Source organism: Schistocerca piceifrons, unplaced genomic scaffold (genome assembly GCF_021461385.2).
Source record: "Schistocerca piceifrons isolate TAMUIC-IGC-003096 unplaced genomic scaffold, iqSchPice1.1 HiC_scaffold_541, whole genome shotgun sequence".
Lineage (NCBI taxonomy): Eukaryota > Metazoa > Arthropoda > Insecta > Orthoptera > Acrididae > Schistocerca > Schistocerca piceifrons.
Window position 1 is genome coordinate 44,005 of NW_025728779.1, and position 27,277 is coordinate 71,281.

General features: G+C 48.2%; 7 non-coding genes across 7 annotated transcripts; all 7 read left to right on the forward strand.

The window, feature by feature from the left end:
* Positions 1–987: 987 nt before the first annotated feature.
* LOC124756997 lies at positions 988–1,106 on the forward strand. The gene has a single exon (XR_007012333.1). It is a non-coding gene; the product is annotated as a 5S ribosomal RNA (ribosomal RNA).
* Positions 1,107–2,344: 1,238 nt separating this feature from the next.
* Positions 2,345–2,463, forward strand: LOC124756998. The gene has a single exon (XR_007012334.1). It is a non-coding gene; the product is annotated as a 5S ribosomal RNA (ribosomal RNA).
* Positions 2,464–10,668: 8,205 nt separating this feature from the next.
* LOC124756999 lies at positions 10,669–10,787 on the forward strand. Its single transcript, XR_007012335.1, has one exon. It is a non-coding gene; the product is annotated as a 5S ribosomal RNA (ribosomal RNA).
* Positions 10,788–12,020: 1,233 nt separating this feature from the next.
* On the forward strand, positions 12,021–12,139 carry LOC124757000. Its single transcript, XR_007012336.1, has one exon. It is a non-coding gene; the product is annotated as a 5S ribosomal RNA (ribosomal RNA).
* Positions 12,140–20,355: 8,216 nt separating this feature from the next.
* On the forward strand, positions 20,356–20,474 carry LOC124757001. Its single transcript, XR_007012337.1, has one exon. It is a non-coding gene; the product is annotated as a 5S ribosomal RNA (ribosomal RNA).
* Positions 20,475–21,707: 1,233 nt separating this feature from the next.
* LOC124757002 lies at positions 21,708–21,826 on the forward strand. Its single transcript, XR_007012338.1, has one exon. It is a non-coding gene; the product is annotated as a 5S ribosomal RNA (ribosomal RNA).
* Positions 21,827–23,069: 1,243 nt separating this feature from the next.
* On the forward strand, positions 23,070–23,188 carry LOC124757003. The gene has a single exon (XR_007012339.1). It is a non-coding gene; the product is annotated as a 5S ribosomal RNA (ribosomal RNA).
* Positions 23,189–27,277: the final 4,089 nt, after the last annotated feature.

Genomic DNA, 27,277 nt, shown 5'->3' on the forward strand with positions numbered 1-27,277 from the left:
TAGCGGCGCTAAATTCGAAAAACTAACTAAATACATAAATAAAAAAAAAAAAAAAAAACAGCCGTTCTCGTCCGATCACCGAAGATAAGCAACAACGTTAGTATTCGGATCGGCGACCGCCTGGGAACTCTGGCTGTCTTCATTTTTTGCTTTTTTGTCGCTACCCCTGCCAGCCCTCTTTTCATGCTACCTTTCTTGTGTGACGAAGATGCGTCCATACTGATTTTAAACTATCGTAAGATGCGATATTAAGGAACTCCGTTTGAAGAAGAGTGTGCCAAGGAAGATTAGCAAAGTGTGTCTGCAAATAACGAAACAGTATGAAACGACAGAAATGTTGTGAAACACGTCCGGGCATATTGTTTTGTAGCAGTGCACATCTGCAAATTTGTAAACAAAAATTTATCTTTCGCCTCTAGAGGAGATGGATGCTTTGTTGAACCTCCTGTGTCCTCTGTCCGTGTTTTCGCACCTTTCCAGCGCAGCGCTGCTCTACTCTAGTAGCTCCGAACGGCCGCACACGGCGTCTCGGACACGCCGGTTCGGCCCGCGCCCATCTCGCAGATGTTTGTCGTGCTTGTGCGGTCATATGGAGCGCGACCCGAGCGGCAGCGAGCGGCAGTCGAGCAAAGTCTGGACAAGTCGGGACGGAAGGGAAGGGGAGGGGACACGACAGGCGAGGATGCAACGCGCAAATTACGCAAATTTCTGGAAGCGCGGCGCGTGTCAGCCAGGTGAGAAAGCTTCCGCCGGTCCAGCAGGACACTGCCACACCCCGCGCAGCCCCCCCCCCCCCCGCCCGACGCCCGGCCCTGTGCCGGATAACAAGAAATGACAGGCGGCGCAACGAGCAGCTGTGTTGTGCGTGTCACCCACGTGGCGGTGGAAGGACGTGCTTTGCGTCAAATGTGCCACGGAAAACGGCGATTGCGTGTGTTGGGAGAAGGGGCGAAGGCTTCCTCTGCCGTGCGGCCACATTATAAGGACGCCAACGGCCATACCATGTTGAATACACCGGTTCTCGTCCGATCACCGAAGTTAAGCAACATCGGGCCCGGTTAGTACTTGGATGGGTGACCGCCTGGGAACACCGGGTGCTGTTGGCTCTATCTCATTTTTTAATTTTTGCGTCGCTACACCTGCCAGCCCTCTTTTTCATACTAACTTTCAGGTGTGACAAAGATGCTTCCACAAGCATTTTAAAGTACTGTACTAAATGTAAGACACGAAATTGCAGTAATGAACTCAGTTTGAGCAAGAATGCGCGGAGGAAGAGTGCTAGGAAGTCGTTGGAATTAACGAAACACTACGAATCGACAGATGTGTCCTTGAAACGCGTCAGAGCCAACTGTTTTGTAGCGGCGCTAAATTCGAAAAACTAACTAAATACATAAATAAAAAAAAAAAAAAAAAACAGCCGTTCTCGTCCGATCACCGAAGATAAGCAACAACGTTAGTATTCGGATCGGCGACCGCCTGGGAACTCTGGCTGTCTTCATTTTTTGCTTTTTTGTCGCTACCCCTGCCAGCCCTCTTTTCATGCTACCTTTCTTGTGTGACGAAGATGCGTCCATACTGATTTTAAACTATCGTAAGATGCGATATTAAGGAACTCCGTTTGAAGAAGAGTGTGCCAAGGAAGATTAGCAAAGTGTGTCTGCAAATAACGAAACAGTATGAAACGACAGAAATGTTGTGAAACACGTCCGGGCATATTGTTTTGTAGCAGTGCACATCTGCAAATTTGTAAACAAAAATTTATCTTTCGCCTCTAGAGGAGATGGATGCTTTGTTGAACCTCCTGTGTCCTCTGTCCGTGTTTTCGCACCTTTCCAGCGCAGCGCTGCTCTACTCTAGTAGCTCCGAACGGCCGCACACGGCGTCTCGGACACGCCGGTTCGGCCCGCGCCCATCTCGCAGATGTTTGTCGTGCTTGTGCGGTCATATGGAGCGCGACCCGAGCGGCAGCGAGCGGCAGTCGAGCAAAGTCTGGACAAGTCGGGACGGAAGGGAAGGGGAGGGGACACGACAGGCGAGGATGCAACGCGCAAATTACGCAAATTTCTGGAAGCGCGGCGCGTGTCAGCCAGGTGAGAAAGCTTCCGCCGGTCCAGCAGGACACTGCCACACCCCGCGCAGCCCCCCCCCCCCCCCGCCCGACGCCCGGCCCTGTGCCGGATAACAAGAAATGACAGGCGGCGCAACGAGCAGCTGTGTTGTGCGTGTCACCCACGTGGCGGTGGAAGGACGTGCTTTGCGTCAAATGTGCCACGGAAAACGGCGATTGCGTGTGTTGGGAGAAGGGGCGAAGGCTTCCTCTGCCGTGCGGCCACATTATAAGGACGCCAACGGCCATACCATGTTGAATACACCGGTTCTCGTCCGATCACCGAAGTTAAGCAACATCGGGCCCGGTTAGTACTTGGATGGGTGACCGCCTGGGAACACCGGGTGCTGTTGGCTCTATCTCATTTTTTAATTTTTGCGTCGCTACACCTGCCAGCCCTCTTTTTCATACTAACTTTCAGGTGTGACAAAGATGCTTCCACAAGCATTTTAAAGTACTGTACTAAATGTAAGACACGAAATTGCAGTAATGAACTCAGTTTGAGCAAGAATGCGCGGAGGAAGAGTGCTAGGAAGTCGTTGGAATTAACGAAACACTACGAATCGACAGATGTGTCCTTGAAACGCGTCAGAGCCAACTGTTTTGTAGCGGCGCTAAATTCGAAAAACTAACTAAATACATAAATAAAAAAAATAAAAAAAACAGCCGTTCTCGTCCGATCACCGAAGATAAGCAACAACGTTAGTATTCGGATCGGCGACCGCCTGGGAACTCTGGCTGTCTTCATTTTTTGCTTTTTTGTCGCTACCCCTGCCAGCCCTCTTTTCATGCTACCTTTCTTGTGTGACGAAGATGCGTCCATACTGATTTTAAACTATCGTAAGATGCGATATTAAGGAACTCCGTTTGAAGAAGAGTGTGCCAAGGAAGATTAGCAAAGTGTGTCTGCAAATAACGAAACAGTATGAAACGACAGAAATGTTGTGAAACACGTCCGGGCATATTGTTTTGTAGCAGTGCACATCTGCAAATTTGTAAACAAAAATTTATCTTTCGCCTCTAGAGGAGATGGATGCTTTGTTGAACCTCCTGTGTCCTCTGTCCGTGTTTTCGCACCTTTCCAGCGCAGCGCTGCTCTACTCTAGTAGCTCCGAACGGCCGCACACGGCGTCTCGGACACGCCGGTTCGGCCCGCGCCCATCTCGCAGATGTTTGTCGTGCTTGTGCGGTCATATGGAGCGCGACCCGAGCGGCAGCGAGCGGCAGTCGAGCAAAGTCTGGACAAGTCGGGACGGAAGGGAAGGGGAGGGGACACGACAGGCGAGGATGCAACGCGCAAATTACGCAAATTTCTGGAAGCGCGGCGCGTGTCAGCCAGGTGAGAAAGCTTCCGCCGGTCCAGCAGGACACTGCCACACCCCGCGCAGCCCCCCCCCCCCCCCGCCCGACGCCCGGCCCTGTGCCGGATAACAAGAAATGACAGGCGGCGCAACGAGCAGCTGTGTTGTGCGTGTCACCCACGTGGCGGTGGAAGGACGTGCTTTGCGTCAAATGTGCCACGGAAAACGGCGATTGCGTGTGTTGGGAGAAGGGGCGAAGGCTTCCTCTGCCGTGCGGCCACATTATAAGGACGCCAACGGCCATACCATGTTGAATACACCGGTTCTCGTCCGATCACCGAAGTTAAGCAATCGGCAGCCGTGTATACTACGTCTGTGCCCAGAGATGCTGTTTCAATTACGACTGTCAGTTATCTTGCTCAGCCGCCCTCTGATAGCTCGTCAGTGCACGGCTAGCGGCCGCTCTGTTGGCATCGCCGCGTTGCGTTCCGCTGTCGAGTTTCTCATTTTTGCGCGTTTTTTTTGCGTAGTTGTTGAGTAACGGTTTGAAAATGGAAAACGTAAACAGATCGAACACATTGAACGTTATTTTCGACAAGGAAGCTGTACGCCCTACGGCATACGAGGCTCACGACTGGATTATTGACGAACTCGGTCTTACCGACACCGAAACGTACGGAGTCCAGTGGGACTTTATTACCGGAACCCTGTTTATGAAATTCAATGATCCGGAAATGTGCGAAAAGATCGTGCAGGAAAACGGTGGAAAACGCAAGTTTAAATATCGTGACGGAAGCGTTTGCGACGTGACCGTGTGCCACGCGGGTTACGGTATTCGTCAAGTTCGTATTTTCAATCTTCCCTTTGAAATACCTACGCAAATGATCGCTCGTGGTCTCATGCCGTATGGGAATGTGCTTTCAGTGACGAATGAGAAATGGGGTAGTGGTTTCCGACTACAAGTTTACAACGGAGTAAGAAGTGTTCTTATTGAACTGAAACAGCACATCCCGTCCTTTCTTGTCATAGGCGGTTACAGGGCTTTTATATCATACAATGGACAGCCACAGACGTGCTCGTACTGCAATGCAACAGATCATTTTCGACAAAATTGTCCGAACAGACGTCGCCCTGTGCAGCTCCCGCTCGGCGGTGATAGCGCACAAACGCAGAAAATTTCGTATGCGTCTGTAGCGTTGGGTGTTGCTCCGATTCGACCCTCGTCACTCCCTGTGACAGAGGCTGCGTGCGAATCGGCTGCGACCCCGGCGAACACGGACAATGTCATGGACATAACAGAAATTGATGAAAAAGCCGTCATTCCAGAAAATTCTCTCCGCAATAATGTGACAAACGTTACGGTTGTGGCTGACGTTCACCCAGAGCCGCCAAAAAGTGACGATACTGAATCAGATATTTTTCCGACCAACACGCAAAATTCAGAGAGTGGACGCAGCCCTGCTGCTGTCCCCTCAGAAAAGCGTGTTTCACGTAAAGACCCCAGTCCATCCCCGAGTAGGAGATCGGTGAGCCATTCACCGAATAAATCTTCGAAAAGGAAACATCGACGCGGACGTGGAAACGGAATTTCGGATGTAAGTTCTAAATCCGATCAACAATGCCCTGTGACTGTCGCCCCTGTTGCGTCGCATGAAACAGAAGCAGATCGCCGGCGCGACGCAACTGTTCGACATCTAAGGGAATTTCTAAATAAGCAAGAGAAAGAAATCAGCGTACAACCGCTCGCAACTGAGGCTGTATTATCAGCGCCAATTAAAAGAAAGGCAGAGGAAATGCACGAATGTCGTGCTCGGCACACAGCCCACGTCCCGACGGACGACATTCGTGCCGTCCATGCCATGCAAATCGATTCGCCACATACGCACGTACCGATGGAAACCAACAATGATCCTCCCCGCTCAGATCAACAACGCAGTACTGTTTGGTCCGAAGATGTTTGAGTATAAACTCGTTTGAAAATTTAGTTGCAATACTCGTCACATACAAAACAAACCATTCGCAGAATGAATTATCTCCATTTATAACCCGTCTCCCGTAGCTAATGTTTCTCTGTTTCTTTCTCCACTTCCAATGCCTGCCTGTCATACGCAAATAAAAGATTTATCTATTCTTACCTTAAATATAAACGGGATTTCTGCAGTGCACAAAATTTTATCCCTAGTCGATTTTGTACATTACAGTCGTTTTGACATAATATTCCTTCAGGAAGTTACCGCAAACATCCTCAATAACATAAATGGATATGATGTTATTTATAACATTAACAATAATATAAAATGCGGTACCGCGATTTTATATAAAAATTCCCTAGAGCCAGACAATGTCCAAACGTTGCCAAGCGGACGCGCAATTGCGTGCAATATACAAAGCATGAGATTTATCAATATTTACGCCCCCTCAGGGACAGATAATAGACGAATGCGCGCAGCATTTTTCAATCACGAGATAGTTCCCTTGTTTGATACCACACGTCCAATAATTCTCGGTGGCGATTTTAACTGTGTAACACACTCATCCGACCAGCACCCTACGGCCACTATGTGTCCTGAATTAGTGAAACTGTTGACCGCCAAAGATCTGCGAGACACGTGGCGTCTCCTCCACCCACATACAACGCAGTACACGCACATATACAATAGTGGAGCAAGCAGGATAGACCGCATATACGTCTCTCAACAGATTGCAAACAACCTAAATAGCGTAGACATCATCCCTGTCGCGTTTAGCGACCATTGCGGTTATGTTACTGCCATTCACCTACAGCGTACAAATGAAACACCTACTCCCAGGTTGTGGAAGCTTAATACGAAACATCTTGCCGCGGCAGACTTCCGCTCGAAAATGCAATCTGTATGGCAGCTTTGCCTGCAGAAAGAGAAAAACTACAGCTCAGCACTAGAGTGGTGGACTTTCTACGCAAAGCCGCAAATTAGGATGATTGCTCAATGTTATAGCCAGGAGGTAGCCTTCTGGACGCAGCGCACAACAGAATTTTACCAACAATGCCTCAAAGACGCGTTAAACGCCCCCGTCGGACCAAATGAAAATCTCCGCCTTCGCTTAAATCGTATTAAAGCAAAGATTCTCCGTATACATAACGAAAAGGCAAAAGGAATTTTGGTCCGAAGTCGCGCCTTGTGCGCTCTGGACGACGAAGAACCGTCGTCCTATCATCTCGCGCGTGAAAAAACACGGGCAAGGCGTAAACATGTAGAATCGATAACAACTGCGTCGGGCGAGCGCCTTACGCGGAAAATAGACATTCTCCAACATATTACAGCCCATTACACGGACTTATTTCGAGACGTTGCGACAGACGACGTAGCGCTAAATAATTTGTTATGCGACCTGCAGACTGACATTACGAACGCGGACCGAGAACAGTTGATAGCAGAGATGACAGTACAGAACACAAAACCTATTGTACAATCGTGCTCTAAAGGAAAGTCGCCGGGACCTGATGGCCTGCCAACCGAATTCTATCAGGTCTACTGGGACATCTTTGGGCAAAAACTCACCGACATAGTAAATGAAGTAATTCGTGGCATCGATATTCCCGCAAAATTTCTGGAAGGTCGAGTTGTGCTCGTCCCAAAAACGCAACATACATGTCGCGTCCAAGATTTCCGGCCCATCACGTTACTCAATACTGACTACAAAATCGTTGCAAGGTGCCTTGCAGCAAAGATGAAGCCAGTCATGAACAAAGCTATCAGCTCTTACCAAACGTGCGGAGTAACACACCACAATATTTTCCACGCAGCGTCCTTATACCGAGACATAGTAGCTCACACGGCAGTCCATAAATTATCGACAGCTATTCTATCCATTGACTTTGCGAACGCTTTCGATCGCATAAGCCACAAATACTTGCTACAGGTCATGACAAAAATGGGATTCGGCCGAGAATTTATCAAAATTATTGAAAATATTCTCACGGGAGCAAGATCAATAGTCACATTAAACGGATGGCAAACTAAACCGATACCTATCTGCCGCTCTGTCAGGCAAGGGTGTCCGCTGTCAATGTTCTTATTCGTGATCGCCATAGACCCGCTTCTCAGAACAATAGGCAGGACGTCAAAAGGTGTACAAATACACAATGCTTCCTTTAAATGTGTGGCATACGCAGATGACGTAGGCGCTTTCATTGACCACACAGCAGACATAGACTCGATACGCGCCTCCCTTCATCAGTATGAAAGTGCGTCTGGAGCAGCGATAAATACTAATAAAACTGTTCTACTTCCACTGGGTCTGCTAGCCACCGATATTGTCCGCCCATGGTACAGAATAGTGAGAGACCATCAAGTATTGGGTCTAGACATAACTGCGTGCCCACAGCATATGCAAGCACGAAATTGGAGAAGAATTCTCAACTCCATTAAGGGCCTCTGCAAATGCCACGCAACCCGACACCTTAACTTGCACCAGAAAGTCAAACTAATCAATTCCTTTATTCTCTCCAAGGCGTGGTATATGGCGCAGTTGCTTAGCGTGCCAAAACAAATAGGACGCGCTATATCTCAGGCAGTATACTGGCTACTCTGGCGCCACGAAATTTTTAAAGTGCGAGCAGCAGTTTGTGTCTTGGACCCGTCACATGGAGGACTCGGGCTAGTAGACTTCAGTCGCAAATGTGCAGCGTTGCTCGTCAACCGCACCGCTGAAATGCAGGCCGGCTTTCCCGATGGATCGACAGCATCCCTGCTAGAAATCTATCGGCCAGAATCTGAAAGCGCCCCAGTATCGGTGGCCAACATCCCTTACCGTATGTCCTTTGTACGAGACTATATTCTAAATAAAAGCTACGTCCTCCGCACGGCCACGAATCCACACAGGACAGCACGGCAACTCTATATTGAATTGATGGGACAACCCCCCCCTAGTAAATTGGAAGTCCGCTTACCTACTGTTAACTGGAAGCAGGTGTGGTCAAATGTTAATAGCAGTATTCTGCCGTCCGACGTGTCTGCGCTGTGGTACAAACTAGTCAACAACACACTGCCTACCAATCAGCGTTTAGCCGATATTCAACTTCTTGCCTCCCCCAACTGTAGCAGATGTGGCATGCCTGACACCAGAGAACACCGTCTGCAATGCCAAGCTGCTTCCGATGTGTGGAGGACTTGCCAGATAATGGTGGCTCTCATCACGCGAACTACTCCGGCGCACGTCTCAGTCGATAGTGTCATTGTACCTGATTTCAAATATTTCCCGCGGCCAAAACACAATACTGCTGTGTGGTTGTTGGGCCATACTGTTTACGCCCTTATTGACCGGCAAATTCACGATGGGCTCACCTTTTTGACTCATATTTGGGACCAATATTGTAAGATCAAAAATAGTAATAAACACAAAGAATATTTTGCTAATTTTTTATCATCTGCATTGCATCATGCGTATGCGAAACAACTGTAAGATGATTCCGAGCCCCTTTTATTTGTATCAATGGTCTTTCAGTCTCGCAATTGAGCTTTGATGATACGCACACTGACCTTATTTGCGTCTTACGCGCAGGTTTATCAAATTAAGTTTAGATATATAGTTAGTGTTAGCTGGTGAAATATAACCAGTCTCCATTCATTTGTCTATCTTTGTTATGTGCCAGCCTGTAAACTAGTATACGTAAGACTATTTTTGGAAAAAGTAATAAAATGGATAAAGTTACAGAAAGAGAGTAACTGAGTAATAGGATGAGGTTCCAGTTTTAAAAAAAAAAAAAAAAAGATAAAAAAAAGAAAAAAATAAAACAAAGAACAAATAAAAAAATAAAAAAAAAAAAGAAAAAAAAAAAAAAAAAAAAAAAAAAAAAAAAAAAAAAAAAAAAAAGAAAAAAAAAATAAGAAGAAAAGAGAAAAAAAAAAAAAAAAAAAAAAAAAAAAAAAAAGAAAAGAAAAAAAAAAAAAATACACCGGTTCTCGTCCGATCACCGAAGTTAAGCAACATCGGGCCCGGTTAGTACTTGGATGGGTGACCGCCTGGGAACACCGGGTGCTGTTGGCTCTATCTCATTTTTTAATTTTTGCGTCGCTACACCTGCCAGCCCTCTTTTTCATACTAACTTTCAGGTGTGACAAAGATGCTTCCACAAGCATTTTAAAGTACTGTACTAAACGTAAGACACGAAATTGCAGTAATGAACTCAGTTTGAGCAAGAATGCGCGGAGGAAGAGTGCTAGGAAGTCGTTGGAATTAACGAAACACTACGAATCGACAGATGTGTCCTTGAAACGCGTCAGAGCCAACTGTTTTGTAGCGGCGCTAAATTCGAAAAACTAACTAAATACATAAATTAAAAAAAAAAAAAAAAAAAAACAGCCGTTCTCGTCCGATCACCGAAGATAAGCAACAACGTTAGTATTCGGATCGGCGACCGCCTGGGAACTCTGGCTGTCTTCATTTTTTGCTTTTTTGTCGCTACCCCTGCCAGCCCTCTTTTCATGCTACCTTTCTTGTGTGACGAAGATGCGTCCATACTGATTTTAAACTATCGTAAGATGCGATATTAAGGAACTCCGTTTGAAGAAGAGTGTGCCAAGGAAGATTAGCAAAGTGTGTCTGCAAATAACGAAACAGTATGAAACGACAGAAATGTTGTGAAACACGTCCGGGCATATTGTTTTGTAGCAGTGCACATCTGCAAATTTGTAAACAAAAATTTATCTTTCGCCTCTAGAGGAGATGGATGCTTTGTTGAACCTCCTGTGTCCTCTGTCCGTGTTTTCGCACCTTTCCAGCGCAGCGCTGCTCTACTCTAGTAGCTCCGAACGGCCGCACACGGCGTCTCGGACACGCCGGTTCGGCCCGCGCCCATCTCGCAGATGTTTGTCGTGCTTGTGCGGTCATATGGAGCGCGACCCGAGCGGCAGCGAGCGGCAGTCGAGCAAAGTCGGGACGGAAGGGAAGGGGAGGGGACACGACAGGCGAGGATGCAACGCGCAAATTACGCAAATTTCTGGAAGCGCGGCGCGTGTCAGCCAGGTGAGAAAGCTTCCGCCGGTCCAGCAGGACACTGCCACACCCCGCGCAGGCCCCCCCTCCCCCCGCCCGACGCCCGGCCCTGCGCCGGATAACAAGAAATGACAGGCGGCGCAACGAGCAGCCTGTGTTGTGCGTGTCACCCACGTGGCGGTGGAAGGACGTGCTTTGCGTCAAATGTGCCACGGAAAACGGCGATTGCGTGTGTTGGGAGAAGGGGCGAAGGCTTCCTCTGCCGTGCGGCCACATTATAAGGACGCCAACGGCCATACCATGTTGAATACACCGGTTCTCGTCCGATCACCGAAGTTAAGCAACATCGGGCCCGGTTAGTACTTGGATGGGTGACCGCCTGGGAACACCGGGTGCTGTTGGCTCTATCTCATTTTTTAATTTTTGCGTCGCTACACCTGCCAGCCCTCTTTTTCATACTAACTTTCAGGTGTGACAAAGATGCTTCCACAAGCATTTTAAAGTACTGTACTAAACGTAAGACACGAAATTGCAGTAATGAACTCAGTTTGAGCAAGAATGCGCGGAGGAAGAGTGCTAGGAAGTCGTTGGAATTAACGAAACACTACGAATCGACAGATGTGTCCTTGAAACGCGTCAGAGCCAACTGTTTTGTAGCGGCGCTAAATTCGAAAAACTAACTAAATACATAAATTAAAAAAAAAAAAAAAAAAAAACAGCCGTTCTCGTCCGATCACCGAAGATAAGCAACAACGTTAGTATTCGGATCGGCGACCGCCTGGGAACTCTGGCTGTCTTCATTTTTTGCTTTTTTGTCGCTACCCCTGCCAGCCCTCTTTTCATGCTACCTTTCTTGTGTGACGAAGATGCGTCCATACTGATTTTAAACTATCGTAAGATGCGATATTAAGGAACTCCGTTTGAAGAAGAGTGTGCCAAGGAAGATTAGCAAAGTGTGTCTGCAAATAACGAAACAGTATGAAACGACAGAAATGTTGTGAAACACGTCCGGGCATATTGTTTTGTAGCAGTGCACATCTGCAAATTTGTAAACAAAAATTTATCTTTCGCCTCTAGAGGAGATGGATGCTTTGTTGAACCTCCTGTGTCCTCTGTCCGTGTTTTCGCACCTTTCCAGCGCAGCGCTGCTCTACTCTAGTAGCTCCGAACGGCCGCACACGGCGTCTCGGACACGCCGGTTCGGCCCGCGCCCATCTCGCAGATGTTTGTCGTGCTTGTGCGGTCATATGGAGCGCGACCCGAGCGGCAGCGAGCGGCAGTCGAGCAAAGTCGGGACGGAAGGGAAGGGGAGGGGACACGACAGGCGAGGATGCAACGCGCAAATTACGCAAATTTCTGGAAGCGCGGCGCGTGTCAGCCAGGTGAGAAAGCTTCCGCCGGTCCAGCAGGACACTGCCACACCCCGCGCAGGCCCCCCCTCCCCCCGCCCGACGCCCGGCCCTGCGCCGGATAACAAGAAATGACAGGCGGCGCAACGAGCAGCCTGTGTTGTGCGTGTCACCCACGTGGCGGTGGAAGGACGTGCTTTGCGTCAAATGTGCCACGGAAAACGGCGATTGCGTGTGTTGGGAGAAGGGGCGAAGGCTTCCTCTGCCGTGCGGCCACATTATAAGGACGCCAACGGCCATACCATGTTGAATACACCGGTTCTCGTCCGATCACCGAAGTTAAGCAACATCGGGCCCGGTTAGTACTTGGATGGGTGACCGCCTGGGAACACCGGGTGCTGTTGGCTCTATCTCATTTTTTAATTTTTGCGTCGCTACACCTGCCAGCCCTCTTTTTCATACTAACTTTCAGGTGTGACAAAGATGCTTCCACAAGCATTTTAAAGTACTGTACTAAACGTAAGACACGAAATTGCAGTAATGAACTCAGTTTGAGCAAGAATGCGCGGAGGAAGAGTGCTAGGAAGTCGTTGGAATTAACGAAACACTACGAATCGACAGATGTGTCCTTGAAACGCGTCAGAGCCAACTGTTTTGTAGCGGCGCTAAATTCGAAAAACTAACTAAATACATAAATTAAAAAAAAAAAAAAAAAAAAACAGCCGTTCTCGTCCGATCACCGAAGATAAGCAACAACGTTAGTATTCGGATCGGCGACCGCCTGGGAACTCTGGCTGTCTTCATTTTTTGCTTTTTTGTCGCTACCCCTGCCAGCCCTCTTTTCATGCTACCTTTCTTGTGTGACGAAGATGCGTCCATACTGATTTTAAACTATCGTAAGATGCGATATTAAGGAACTCCGTTTGAAGAAGAGTGTGCCAAGGAAGATTAGCAAAGTGTGTCTGCAAATAACGAAACAGTATGAAACGACAGAAATGTTGTGAAACACGTCCGGGCATATTGTTTTGTAGCAGTGCACATCTGCAAATTTGTAAACAAAAATTTATCTTTCGCCTCTAGAGGAGATGGATGCTTTGTTGAACCTCCTGTGTCCTCTGTCCGTGTTTTCGCACCTTTCCAGCGCAGCGCTGCTCTACTCTAGTAGCTCCGAACGGCCGCACACGGCGTCTCGGACACGCCGGTTCGGCCCGCGCCCATCTCGCAGATGTTTGTCGTGCTTGTGCGGTCATATGGAGCGCGACCCGAGCGGCAGCGAGCGGCAGTCGAGCAAAGTCGGGACGGAAGGGAAGGGGAGGGGACACGACAGGCGAGGATGCAACGCGCAAATTACGCAAATTTCTGGAAGCGCGGCGCGTGTCAGCCAGGTGAGAAAGCTTCCGCCGGTCCAGCAGGACACTGCCACACCCCGCGCAGCCCCCCCCCCCCCCCCCCGCCCGACGCCCGGCCCTGCGCCGGATAACAAGAAATGACAGGCGGCGCAACGAGCAGCCTGTGTTGTGCGTGTCACCCACGTGGCGGTGGAAGGACGTGCTTTGCGTCAAATGTGCCACGGAAAACGGCGATTGCGTGTGTTGGGAGAAGGGGCGAAGGCTTCCTCTGCCGTGCGGCCACATTATAAGGACGCCAACGGCCATACCATGTTGAATACACCGGTTCTCGTCCGATCACCGAAGTTAAGCAATCGGCAGCCGTGTATACTACGTCTGTGCCCAGAGATGCTGTTTCAATTACGACTGTCAGTTATCTTGCTCAGCCGCCCTCTGATAGCTCGTCAGTGCACGGCTAGCGGCCGCTCTGTTGGCATCGCCGCGTTGCGTTCCGCTGTCGAGTTTCTCATTTTTGCGCGTTTTTTTGCGTAGTTGTTGAGTAACGGTTTGAAAATGGAAAACGTAAACAGATCGAACACATTGAACGTTATTTTCGACAAGGAAGCTGTACGCCCTACGGCATACGAGGCTCACGACTGGATTATTGACGAACTCGGTCTTACCGACACCGAAACGTACGGAGTCCAGTGGGACTTTATTACCGGAACCCTGTTTATGAAATTCAATGATCCGGAAATGTGCGAAAAGATCGTGCAGGAAAACGGTGGAAAACGCAAGTTTAAATATCGTGACGGAAGCGTTTGCGACGTGACCGTGTGCCACGCGGGTTACGGTATTCGTCAAGTTCGTATTTTCAATCTTCCCTTTGAAATACCTACGCAAATGATCGCTCGTGGTCTCATGCCGTATGGGAATGTGCTTTCAGTGACGAATGAGAAATGGGGTAGTGGTTTCCGACTACAAGTTTACAACGGAGTAAGAAGTGTTCTTATTGAACTGAAACAGCACATCCCGTCCTTTCTTGTCATAGGCGGTTACAGGGCTTTTATATCATACAATGGACAGCCACAGACGTGCTCGTACTGCAATGCAACAGATCATTTTCGACAAAATTGTCCGAACAGACGTCGCCCTGTGCAGCTCCCGCTCGGCGGTGATAGCGCACAAACGCAGAAAATTTCGTATGCGTCTGTAGCGTTGGGTGTTGCTCCGATTCGACCCTCGTCACTCCCTGTGACAGAGGCTGCGTGCGAATCGGCTGCGACCCCGGCGAACACGGACAATGTCATGGACATAACAGAAATTGATGAAAAAGCCGTCATTCCAGAAAATTCTCTCCGCAATAATGTGACAAACGTTACGGTTGTGGCTGACGTTCACCCAGAGCCGCCAAAAAGTGACGATACTGAATCAGATATTTTTCCGACCAACACGCAAAATTCAGAGAGTGGACGCAGCCCTGCTGCTGTCCCCTCAGAAAAGCGTGTTTCACGTAAAGACCCCAGTCCATCCCCGAGTAGGAGATCGGTGAGCCATTCACCGAATAAATCTTCGAAAAGGAAACATCGACGCGGACGTGGAAACGGAATTTCGGATGTAAGTTCTAAATCCGATCAACAATGCCCTGTGACTGTCGCCCCTGTTGCGTCGCATGAAACAGAAGCAGATCGCCGGCGCGACGCAACTGTTCGACATCTAAGGGAATTTCTAAATAAGCAAGAGAAAGAAATCAGCGTACAACCGCTCGCAACTGAGGCTGTATTATCAGCGCCAATTAAAAGAAAGGCAGAGGAAATGCACGAATGTCGTGCTCGGCACACAGCCCACGTCCCGACGGACGACATTCGTGCCGTCCATGCCATGCAAATCGATTCGCCACATACGCACGTACCGATGGAAACCAACAATGATCCTCCCCGCTCAGATCAACAACGCAGTACTGTTTGGTCCGAAGATGTTTGAGTATAAACTCGTTTGAAAATTTAGTTGCAATACTCGTCACATACAAAACAAACCATTCGCAGAATGAATTATCTCCATTTATAACCCGTCTCCCGTAGCTAATGTTTCTCTGTTTCTTTCTCCACTTCCAATGCCTGCCTGTCATACGCAAATAAAAGATTTATCTATTCTTACCTTAAATATAAACGGGATTTCTGCAGTGCACAAAATTTTATCCCTAGTCGATTTTGTACATTACAGTCGTTTTGACATAATATTCCTTCAGGAAGTTACCGCAAACATCCTCAATAACATAAATGGATATGATGTTATTTATAACATTAACAATAATATAAAATGCGGTACCGCGATTTTATATAAAAATTCCCTAGAGCCAGACAATGTCCAAACGTTGCCAAGCGGACGCGCAATTGCGTGCAATATACAAAGCATGAGATTTATCAATATTTACGCCCCCTCAGGGACAGATAATAGACGAATGCGCGCAGCATTTTTCAATCACGAGATAGTTCCCTTGTTTGATACCACACGTCCAATAATTCTCGGTGGCGATTTTAACTGTGTAACACACTCATCCGACCAGCACCCTACGGCCACTATGTGTCCTGAATTAGTGAAACTGTTGACCGCCAAAGATCTGCGAGACACGTGGCGTCTCCTCCACCCACATACAACGCAGTACACGCACATATACAATAGTGGAGCAAGCAGGATAGACCGCATATACGTCTCTCAACAGATTGCAAACAACCTAAATAGCGTAGACATCATCCCTGTCGCGTTTAGCGACCATTGCGGTTATGTTACTGCCATTCACCTACAGCGTACAAATGAAACACCTACTCCCAGGTTGTGGAAGCTTAATACGAAACATCTTGCCGCGGCAGACTTCCGCTCGAAAATGCAATCTGTATGGCAGCTTTGCCTGCAGAAAGAGAAAAACTACAGCTCAGCACTAGAGTGGTGGACTTTCTACGCAAAGCCGCAAATTAGGATGATTGCTCAATGTTATAGCCAGGAGGTAGCCTTCTGGACGCAGCGCACAACAGAATTTTACCAACAATGCCTCAAAGACGCGTTAAACGCCCCCGTCGGACCAAATGAAAATCTCCGCCTTCGCTTAAATCGTATTAAAGCAAAGATTCTCCGTATACATAACGAAAAGGCAAAAGGAATTTTGGTCCGAAGTCGCGCCTTGTGCGCTCTGGACGACGAAGAACCGTCGTCCTATCATCTCGCGCGTGAAAAAACACGGGCAAGGCGTAAACATGTAGAATCGATAACAACTGCGTCGGGCGAGCGCCTTACGCGGAAAATAGACATTCTCCAACATATTACAGCCCATTACACGGACTTATTTCGAGACGTTGCGACAGACGACGTAGCGCTAAATAATTTGTTATGCGACCTGCAGACTGACATTACGAACGCGGACCGAGAACAGTTGATAGCAGAGATGACAGTACAGAACACAAAACCTATTGTACAATCGTGCTCTAAAGGAAAGTCGCCGGGACCTGATGGCCTGCCAACCGAATTCTATCAGGTCTACTGGGACATCTTTGGGCAAAAACTCACCGACATAGTAAATGAAGTAATTCGTGGCATCGATATTCCCGCAAAATTTCTGGAAGGTCGAGTTGTGCTCGTCCCAAAAACGCAACATACATGTCGCGTCCAAGATTTCCGGCCCATCACGTTACTCAATACTGACTACAAAATCGTTGCAAGGTGCCTTGCAGCAAAGATGAAGCCAGTCATGAACAAAGCTATCAGCTCTTACCAAACGTGCGGAGTAACACACCACAATATTTTCCACGCAGCGTCCTTATACCGAGACATAGTAGCTCACACGGCAGTCCATAAATTATCGACAGCTATTCTATCCATTGACTTTGCGAACGCTTTCGATCGCATAAGCCACAAATACTTGCTACAGGTCATGACAAAAATGGGATTCGGCCGAGAATTTATCAAAATTATTGAAAATATTCTCACGGGAGCAAGATCAATAGTCACATTAAACGGATGGCAAACTAAACCGATACCTATCTGCCGCTCTGTCAGGCAAGGGTGTCCGCTGTCAATGTTCTTATTCGTGATCGCCATAGACCCGCTTCTCAGAACAATAGGCAGGACGTCAAAAGGTGTACAAATACACAATGCTTCCTTTAAATGTGTGGCATACGCAGATGACGTAGGCGCTTTCATTGACCACACAGCAGACATAGACTCGATACGCGCCTCCCTTCATCAGTATGAAAGTGCGTCTGGAGCAGCGATAAATACTAATAAAACTGTTCTACTTCCACTGGGTCTGCTAGCCACCGATATTGTCCGCCCATGGTACAGAATAGTGAGAGACCATCAAGTATTGGGTCTAGACATAACTGCGTGCCCACAGCATATGCAAGCACGAAATTGGAGAAGAATTCTCAACTCCATTAAGGGCCTCTGCAAATGCCACGCAACCCGACACCTTAACTTGCACCAGAAAGTCAAACTAATCAATTCCTTTATTCTCTCCAAGGCGTGGTATATGGCGCAGTTGCTTAGCGTGCCAAAACAAATAGGACGCGCTATATCTCAGGCAGTATACTGGCTACTCTGGCGCCACGAAATTTTTAAAGTGCGAGCAGCAGTTTGTGTCTTGGACCCGTCACATGGAGGACTCGGGCTAGTAGACTTCAGTCGCAAATGTGCAGCGTTGCTCGTCAACCGCACCGCTGAAATGCAGGCCGGCTTTCCCGATGGATCGACAGCATCCCTGCTAGAAATCTATCGGCCAGAATCTGAAAGCGCCCCAGTATCGGTGGCCAACATCCCTTACCGTATGTCCTTTGTACGAGACTATATTCTAAATAAAAGCTACGTCCTCCGCACGGCCACGAATCCACACAGGACAGCACGGCAACTCTATATTGAATTGATGGGACAACCCCCCCCTAGTAAATTGGAAGTCCGCTTACCTACTGTTAACTGGAAGCAGGTGTGGTCAAATGTTAATAGCAGTATTCTGCCGTCCGACGTGTCTGCGCTGTGGTACAAACTAGTCAACAACACACTGCCTACCAATCAGCGTTTAGCCGATATTCAACTTCTTGCCTCCCCCAACTGTAGCAGATGTGGCATGCCTGACACCAGAGAACACCGTCTGCAATGCCAAGCTGCTTCCGATGTGTGGAGGACTTGCCAGATAATGGTGGCTCTCATCACGCGAACTACTCCGGCGCACGTCTCAGTCGATAGTGTCATTGTACCTGATTTCAAATATTTCCCGCGGCCAAAACACAATACTGCTGTGTGGTTGTTGGGCCATACTGTTTACGCCCTTATTGACCGGCAAATTCACGATGGGCTCACCTTTTTGACTCATATTTGGGACCAATATTGTAAGATCAAAAATAGTAATAAACACAAAGAATATTTTGCTAATTTTTTATCATCTGCATTGCATCATGCGTATGCGAAACAACTGTAAGATGATTCCGAGCCCCTTTTATTTGTATCAATGGTCTTTCAGTCTCGCAATTGAGCTTTGATGATACGCACACTGACCTTATTTGCGTCTTACGCGCAGGTTTATCAAATTAAGTTTAGATATATAGTTAGTGTTAGCTGGTGAAATATAACCAGTCTCCATTCATTTGTCTATCTTTGTTATGTGCCAGCCTGTAAACTAGTATACGTAAGACTATTTTTGGAAAAAGTAATAAAATGGATAAAGTTACAGAAAGAGAGTAACTGAGTAATAGGATGAGGTTCCAGTTTTAAAAAAAAAAAAAAAGATAAAAAAAAGAAAAAAATAAAACAAAGAACAAATAAAAAAATAAAAAAAAAAAAGAAAAAAAAAAAAAAAAAAAAAAAAAAAAAAAAAAAAAAAAAAGAAAAAAAAAATAAGAAGAAAAGAGAAAAAAAAAAAAAAAAAAAAAAAAAAAAAAAAGAAAAGAAAAAAAAAAAAAAAAAAAAAAAAAAAAAAAAAATACACCGGTTCTCGTCCGATCACCGAAGTTAAGCAACATCGGGCCCGGTTAGTACTTGGATGGGTGACCGCCTGGGAACACCGGGTGCTGTTGGCTCTATCTCATTTTTTAATTTTTGCGTCGCTACACCTGCCAGCCCTCTTTTTCATACTAACTTTCAGGTGTGACAAAGATGCTTCCACAAGCATTTTAAAGTACTGTACTAAACGTAAGACACGAAATTGCAGTAATGAACTCAGTTTGAGCAAGAATGCGCGGAGGAAGAGTGCTAGGAAGTCGTTGGAATTAACGAAACACTACGAATCGACAGATGTGTCCTTGAAACGCGTCAGAGCCAACTGTTTTGTAGCGGCGCTAAATTCGAAAAACTAACTAAATACATAAATTAAAAAAAAAAAAAAAAAAAAACAGCCGTTCTCGTCCGATCACCGAAGATAAGCAACAACGTTAGTATTCGGATCGGCGACCGCCTGGGAACTCTGGCTGTCTTCATTTTTTGCTTTTTTGTCGCTACCCCTGCCAGCCCTCTTTTCATGCTACCTTTCTTGTGTGACGAAGATGCGTCCATACTGATTTTAAACTATCGTAAGATGCGATATTAAGGAACTCCGTTTGAAGAAGAGTGTGCCAAGGAAGATTAGCAAAGTGTGTCTGCAAATAACGAAACAGTATGAAACGACAGAAATGTTGTGAAACACGTCCGGGCATATTGTTTTGTAGCAGTGCACATCTGCAAATTTGTAAACAAAAATTTATCTTTCGCCTCTAGAGGAGATGGATGCTTTGTTGAACCTCCTGTGTCCTCTGTCCGTGTTTTCGCACCTTTCCAGCGCAGCGCTGCTCTACTCTAGTAGCTCCGAACGGCCGCACACGGCGTCTCGGACACGCCGGTTCGGCCCGCGCCCATCTCGCAGATGTTTGTCGTGCTTGTGCGGTCATATGGAGCGCGACCCGAGCGGCAGCGAGCGGCAGTCGAGCAAAGTCGGGACGGAAGGGAAGGGGAGGGGACACGACAGGCGAGGATGCAACGCGCAAATTACGCAAATTTCTGGAAGCGCGGCGCGTGTCAGCCAGGTGAGAAAGCTTCCGCCGGTCCAGCAGGACACTGCCACACCCCGCGCAGGCCCCCCCTCCCCCCGCCCGACGCCCGGCCCTGCGCCGGATAACAAGAAATGACAGGCGGCGCAACGAGCAGCCTGTGTTGTGCGTGTCACCCACGTGGCGGTGGAAGGACGTGCTTTGCGTCAAATGTGCCACGGAAAACGGCGATTGCGTGTGTTGGGAGAAGGGGCGAAGGCTTCCTCTGCCGTGCGGCCACATTATAAGGACGCCAACGGCCATACCATGTTGAATACACCGGTTCTCGTCCGATCACCGAAGTTAAGCAACATCGGGCCCGGTTAGTACTTGGATGGGTGACCGCCTGGGAACACCGGGTGCTGTTGGCTCTATCTCATTTTTTAATTTTTGCGTCGCTACACCTGCCAGCCCTCTTTTTCATACTAACTTTCAGGTGTGACAAAGATGCTTCCACAAGCATTTTAAAGTACTGTACTAAACGTAAGACACGAAATTGCAGTAATGAACTCAGTTTGAGCAAGAATGCGCGGAGGAAGAGTGCTAGGAAGTCGTTGGAATTAACGAAACACTACGAATCGACAGATGTGTCCTTGAAACGCGTCAGAGCCAACTGTTTTGTAGCGGCGCTAAATTCGAAAAACTAACTAAATACATAAATTAAAAAAAAAAAAAAAAAAAAACAGCCGTTCTCGTCCGATCACCGAAGATAAGCAACAACGTTAGTATTCGGATCGGCGACCGCCTGGGAACTCTGGCTGTCTTCATTTTTTGCTTTTTTGTCGCTACCCCTGCCAGCCCTCTTTTCATGCTACCTTTCTTGTGTGACGAAGATGCGTCCATACTGATTTTAAACTATCGTAAGATGCGATATTAAGGAACTCCGTTTGAAGAAGAGTGTGCCAAGGAAGATTAGCAAAGTGTGTCTGCAAATAACGAAACAGTATGAAACGACAGAAATGTTGTGAAACACGTCCGGGCATATTGTTTTGTAGCAGTGCACATCTGCAAATTTGTAAACAAAAATTTATCTTTCGCCTCTAGAGGAGATGGATGCTTTGTTGAACCTCCTGTGTCCTCTGTCCGTGTTTTCGCACCTTTCCAGCGCAGCGCTGCTCTACTCTAGTAGCTCCGAACGGCCGCACACGGCGTCTCGGACACGCCGGTTCGGCCCGCGCCCATCTCGCAGATGTTTGTCGTGCTTGTGCGGTCATATGGAGCGCGACCCGAGCGGCAGCGAGCGGCAGTCGAGCAAAGTCGGGACGGAAGGGAAGGGGAGGGGACACGACAGGCGAGGATGCAACGCGCAAATTACGCAAATTTCTGGAAGCGCGGCGCGTGTCAGCCAGGTGAGAAAGCTTCCGCCGGTCCAGCAGGACACTGCCACACCCCGCGCAGGCCCCCCCTCCCCCCGCCCGACGCCCGGCCCTGCGCCGGATAACAAGAAATGACAGGCGGCGCAACGAGCAGCCTGTGTTGTGCGTGTCACCCACGTGGCGGTGGAAGGACGTGCTTTGCGTCAAATGTGCCACGGAAAACGGCGATTGCGTGTGTTGGGAGAAGGGGCGAAGGCTTCCTCTGCCGTGCGGCCACATTATAAGGACGCCAACGGCCATACCATGTTGAATACACCGGTTCTCGTCCGATCACCGAAGTTAAGCAACATCGGGCCCGGTTAGTACTTGGATGGGTGACCGCCTGGGAACACCGGGTGCTGTTGGCTCTATCTCATTTTTTAATTTTTGCGTCGCTACACCTGCCAGCCCTCTTTTTCATACTAACTTTCAGGTGTGACAAAGATGCTTCCACAAGCATTTTAAAGTACTGTACTAAACGTAAGACACGAAATTGCAGTAATGAACTCAGTTTGAGCAAGAATGCGCGGAGGAAGAGTGCTAGGAAGTCGTTGGAATTAACGAAACACTACGAATCGACAGATGTGTCCTTGAAACGCGTCAGAGCCAACTGTTTTGTAGCGGCGCTAAATTCGAAAAACTAACTAAATACATAAATTAAAAAAAAAAAAAAAAAAAAACAGCCGTTCTCGTCCGATCACCGAAGATAAGCAACAACGTTAGTATTCGGATCGGCGACCGCCTGGGAACTCTGGCTGTCTTCATTTTTTGCTTTTTTGTCGCTACCCCTGCCAGCCCTCTTTTCATGCTACCTTTCTTGTGTGACGAAGATGCGTCCATACTGATTTTAAACTATCGTAAGATGCGATATTAAGGAACTCCGTTTGAAGAAGAGTGTGCCAAGGAAGATTAGCAAAGTGTGTCTGCAAATAACGAAACAGTATGAAACGACAGAAATGTTGTGAAACACGTCCGGGCATATTGTTTTGTAGCAGTGCACATCTGCAAATTTGTAAACAAAAATTTATCTTTCGCCTCTAGAGGAGATGGATGCTTTGTTGAACCTCCTGTGTCCTCTGTCCGTGTTTTCGCACCTTTCCAGCGCAGCGCTGCTCTACTCTAGTAGCTCCGAACGGCCGCACACGGCGTCTCGGACACGCCGGTTCGGCCCGCGCCCATCTCGCAGATGTTTGTCGTGCTTGTGCGGTCATATGGAGCGCGACCCGAGCGGCAGCGAGCGGCAGTCGAGCAAAGTCGGGACAAGTCGGGACGGAAGGGAAGGGGAGGGGACACGACAGGCGAGGATGCAACGCGCAAATTACGCAAATTTCTGGAAGCGCGGCGCGTGTCAGCCAGGTGAGAAAGCTTCCGCCGGTCCAGCAGGACACTGCCACACCCCGCGCAGGCCCCCCCTCCCCCCGCCCGACGCCCGGCCCTGCGCCGGATAACAAGAAATGACAGGCGGCGCAACGAGCAGCCTGTGTTGTGCGTGTCACCCACGTGGCGGTGGAAGGACGTGCTTTGCGTCAAATGTGCCACGGAAAACGGCGATTGCGTGTGTTGGGAGAAGGGGCGAAGGCTTCCTCTGCCGTGCGGCCACATTATAAGGACGCCAACGGCCATACCATGTTGAATACACCGGTTCTCGTCCGATCACCGAAGTTAAGCAACATCGGGCCCGGTTAGTACTTGGATGGGTGACCGCCTGGGAACACCGGGTGCTGTTGGCTCTATCTCATTTTTTAATTTTTGCGTCGCTACACCTGCCAGCCCTCTTTTTCATACTAACTTTCAGGTGTGACAAAGATGCTTCCACAAGCATTTTAAAGTACTGTACTAAACGTAAGACACGAAATTGCAGTAATGAACTCAGTTTGAGCAAGAATGCGCGGAGGAAGAGTGCTAGGAAGTCGTTGGAATTAACGAAACACTACGAATCGACAGATGTGTCCTTGAAACGCGTCAGAGCCAACTGTTTTGTAGCGGCGCTAAATTCGAAAAACTAACTAAATACATAAATTAAAAAAAAAAAAAAAAAAAAACAGCCGTTCTCGTCCGATCACCGAAGATAAGCAACAACGTTAGTATTCGGATCGGCGACCGCCTGGGAACTCTGGCTGTCTTCATTTTTTGCTTTTTTGTCGCTACCCCTGCCAGCCCTCTTTTCATGCTACCTTTCTTGTGTGACGAAGATGCGTCCATACTGATTTTAAACTATCGTAAGATGCGATATTAAGGAACTCCGTTTGAAGAAGAGTGTGCCAAGGAAGATTAGCAAAGTGTGTCTGCAAATAACGAAACAGTATGAAACGACAGAAATGTTGTGAAACACGTCCGGGCATATTGTTTTGTAGCAGTGCACATCTGCAAATTTGTAAACAAAAATTTATCTTTCGCCTCTAGAGGAGATGGATGCTTTGTTGAACCTCCTGTGTCCTCTGTCCGTGTTTTCGCACCTTTCCAGCGCAGCGCTGCTCTACTCTAGTAGCTCCGAACGGCCGCACACGGCGTCTCGGACACGCCGGTTCGGCCCGCGCCCATCTCGCAGATGTTTGTCGTGCTTGTGCGGTCATATGGAGCGCGACCCGAGCGGCAGCGAGCGGCAGTCGAGCAAAGTCGGGACGGAAGGGAAGGGGAGGGGACACGACAGGCGAGGATGCAACGCGCAAATTACGCAAATTTCTGGAAGCGCGGCGCGTGTCAGCCAGGTGAGAAAGCTTCCGCCGGTCCAGCAGGACACTGCCACACCCCGCGCAGGCCCCCCCTCCCCCCGCCCGACGCCCGGCCCTGCGCCGGATAACAAGAAATGACAGGCGGCGCAACGAGCAGCCTGTGTTGTGCGTGTCACCCACGTGGCGGTGGAAGGACGTGCTTTGCGTCAAATGTGCCACGGAAAACGGCGATTGCGTGTGTTGGGAGAAGGGGCGAAGGCTTCCTCTGCCGTGCGGCCAATATAAACCTGAATCTGAAGAGGCTCCTGTAGACACCACGCACATACCATTCAAGTTGCGGCACATAAAACAGATGGCAATCGACAAGAGTTACAGCACCGCGGTCGTTGCCAACCCACAGCAAAGAACGGCGAGGAACATCTACAGCGCTCTGAGGGGGAAGGCAAGAAAGTCCAAAATAGAGACGAGTTTTCCAGACCATGACTGGCCACAGGTCTGGAAGAATGTCTCGGAACGGACACTTCCTGAGCACGCCAGGGACACGTGGTATAAAATCATCCACAAAACAGTGCCGACAAACGAAAAACTGGCACGCATAAAAATGCGGGAATCCCCAAACTGCGAGCTCTGCAACCAGACCGACACCATCGAACATCGTTTTGGCTGCAGAGAGAGCGGGGAAATATGGGCGGCAGCGAGAAAAATGATCGCCCACATCAACAGAACCGACGAGAGGGCGATACATGTCTCAGCTGTCACTGTCCCGGACGCGAAGCCTTTCCCCAAAGCAAAACGCCTGGCCACAATGTGGATCATCGCCATGACGGCACACGCCATCGTCACGAAACGGCAGACCGACAAGGCGCAGTTCCTCACGGACCTGTGGGAGGAACACAGGAGGGCCAAACAACACTCCAAGTACCGCGAGACCTTCCAGAACTTCCTGCAGGTCCCGCTGGACGCCGCCTTCCGAGACGCCTTCAACACGACGTGACCGACGCCCTCCCACAACACCCACACCCCAGTCGCTGAGGACGTCGCCCACCGATCCCTCCAAAGCCCCGACGGCAAGAGTGGTGCAGCGCGGAAAGCGTTTTTACGAAATGTGCACATAGTGAAAGTTTATATGTGAAGCAGTGCAAAAGTGAGTGACGTGTGCCAATTGTAGTGATACAGTGTCCAATTGCCACATAAAAGCAGGCAAGGAAATGGTCAGAGATAAATTTAGTGAAAAGGTTACAAAGTGCCCCAAGAAAACAACAAAATGTCATACAGTGTATTGCATGTAATTAATGTGTTCTCTCACTCACTCTCTCTCTCTCTCTCTCTCTCGCTCTCTCTCTCTCCACTCAAGGTACGCTTTTCCTTTCTCTTATGTCTTCAGTTCATTTGCTTATTGACTTGTTTTTTTTTTTGTTGTTTCATTGTTTTTTGTTTATTTGTCTGTTTGTTGTTCCTTTTTGCTTTTTGTTTTGTTGTAAATCTCGGCCCATCATGTGCCAATCGTAGCATGCCTCTCTGCGACTAATAATCCCTGGCATTCACAAATTTAATCACATAGATGTTTCTGGTTTATAATCCCCTTTTCGCCTCTGGGTACATATAGCAAACATGCCAAAATAGGTGCATTTCAAATAGCATAGAAGCAAATTTTTAATTTTCCCTTTTTTTCATGTAAATTCAAAAAAAAAAAATATATATATATAGAAATAACGCAAGCTTTGAAATTAAAAGACATAAAAAAAAAAAATCAAACAGGAAAATCTACATGAAGGACACTCAGTGAATAAACGTGTTGTAACTCGACCAAGAACTATCAAAAGAACAATCAGAACAGAAACCTAGACAGTGAATATCACCGTTCAATAATCAAGTACACCATTTAATGTAAAGACTTGTAATTGTTACAATTTGTAAATAAAAGTTTATATACGTTACAAAAAAAAAAAAAAGGTGCTGTTGGCTCTATCTCATTTTTTAATTTTTGCGTCGCTACACCTGCCAGCCCTCTTTTTCATACTAACTTTCAGGTGTGACAAAGATGCTTCCACAAGCATTTTAAAGTACTGTACTAAACGTAAGACACGAAATTGCAGTAATGAACTCAGTTTGAGCAAGAATGCGCGGAGGAAGAGTGCTAGGAAGTCGTTGGAATTAACGAAACACTACGAATCGACAGATGTGTCCTTGAAACGCGTCAGAGCCAACTGTTTTGTAGCGGCGCTAAATTCGAAAAACTAACTAAATACATAAATTAAAAAAAAAAAAAAAACAGCCGTTCTCGTCCGATCACCGAAGATAAGCAACAACGTTAGTATTCGGATCGGCGACCGCCTGGGAACTCTGGCTGTCTTCATTTTTTGCTTTTTTGTCGCTACCCCTGCCAGCCCTCTTTTCATGCTACCTTTCTTGTGTGACGAAGATGCGTCCATACTGATTTTAAACTATCGTAAGATGCGATATTAAGGAACTCCGTTTGAAGAAGAGTGTGCCAAGGAAGATTAGCAAAGTGTGTCTGCAAATAACGAAACAGTATGAAACGACAGAAATGTTGTGAAACACGTCCGGGCATATTGTTTTGTAGCAGTGCACATCTGCAAATTTGTAAACAAAAATTTATCTTTCGCCTCTAGAGGAGATGGATGCTTTGTTGAACCTCCTGTGTCCTCTGTCCGTGTTTTCGCACCTTTCCAGCGCAGCGCTGCTCTACTCTAGTAGCTCCGAACGGCCGCACACGGCGTCTCGGACACGCCGGTTCGGCCCGCGCCCATCTCGCAGATGTTTGTCGTGCTTGTGCGGTCATATGGAGCGCGACCCGAGCGGCAGCGAGCGGCAGTCGAGCAAAGTCGGGACGGAAGGGAAGGGGAGGGGACACGACAGGCGAGGATGCAACGCGCAAATTACGCAAATTTCTGGAAGCGCGGCGCGTGTCAGCCAGGTGAGAAAGCTTCCGCCGGTCCAGCAGGACACTGCCACACCCCGCGCAGGCCCCCCCTCCCCCCGCCCGACGCCCGGCCCTGCGCCGGATAACAAGAAATGACAGGCGGCGCAACGAGCAGCCTGTGTTGTGCGTGTCACCCACGTGGCGGTGGAAGGACGTGCTTTGCGTCAAATGTGCCACGGAAAACGGCGATTGCGTGTGTTGGG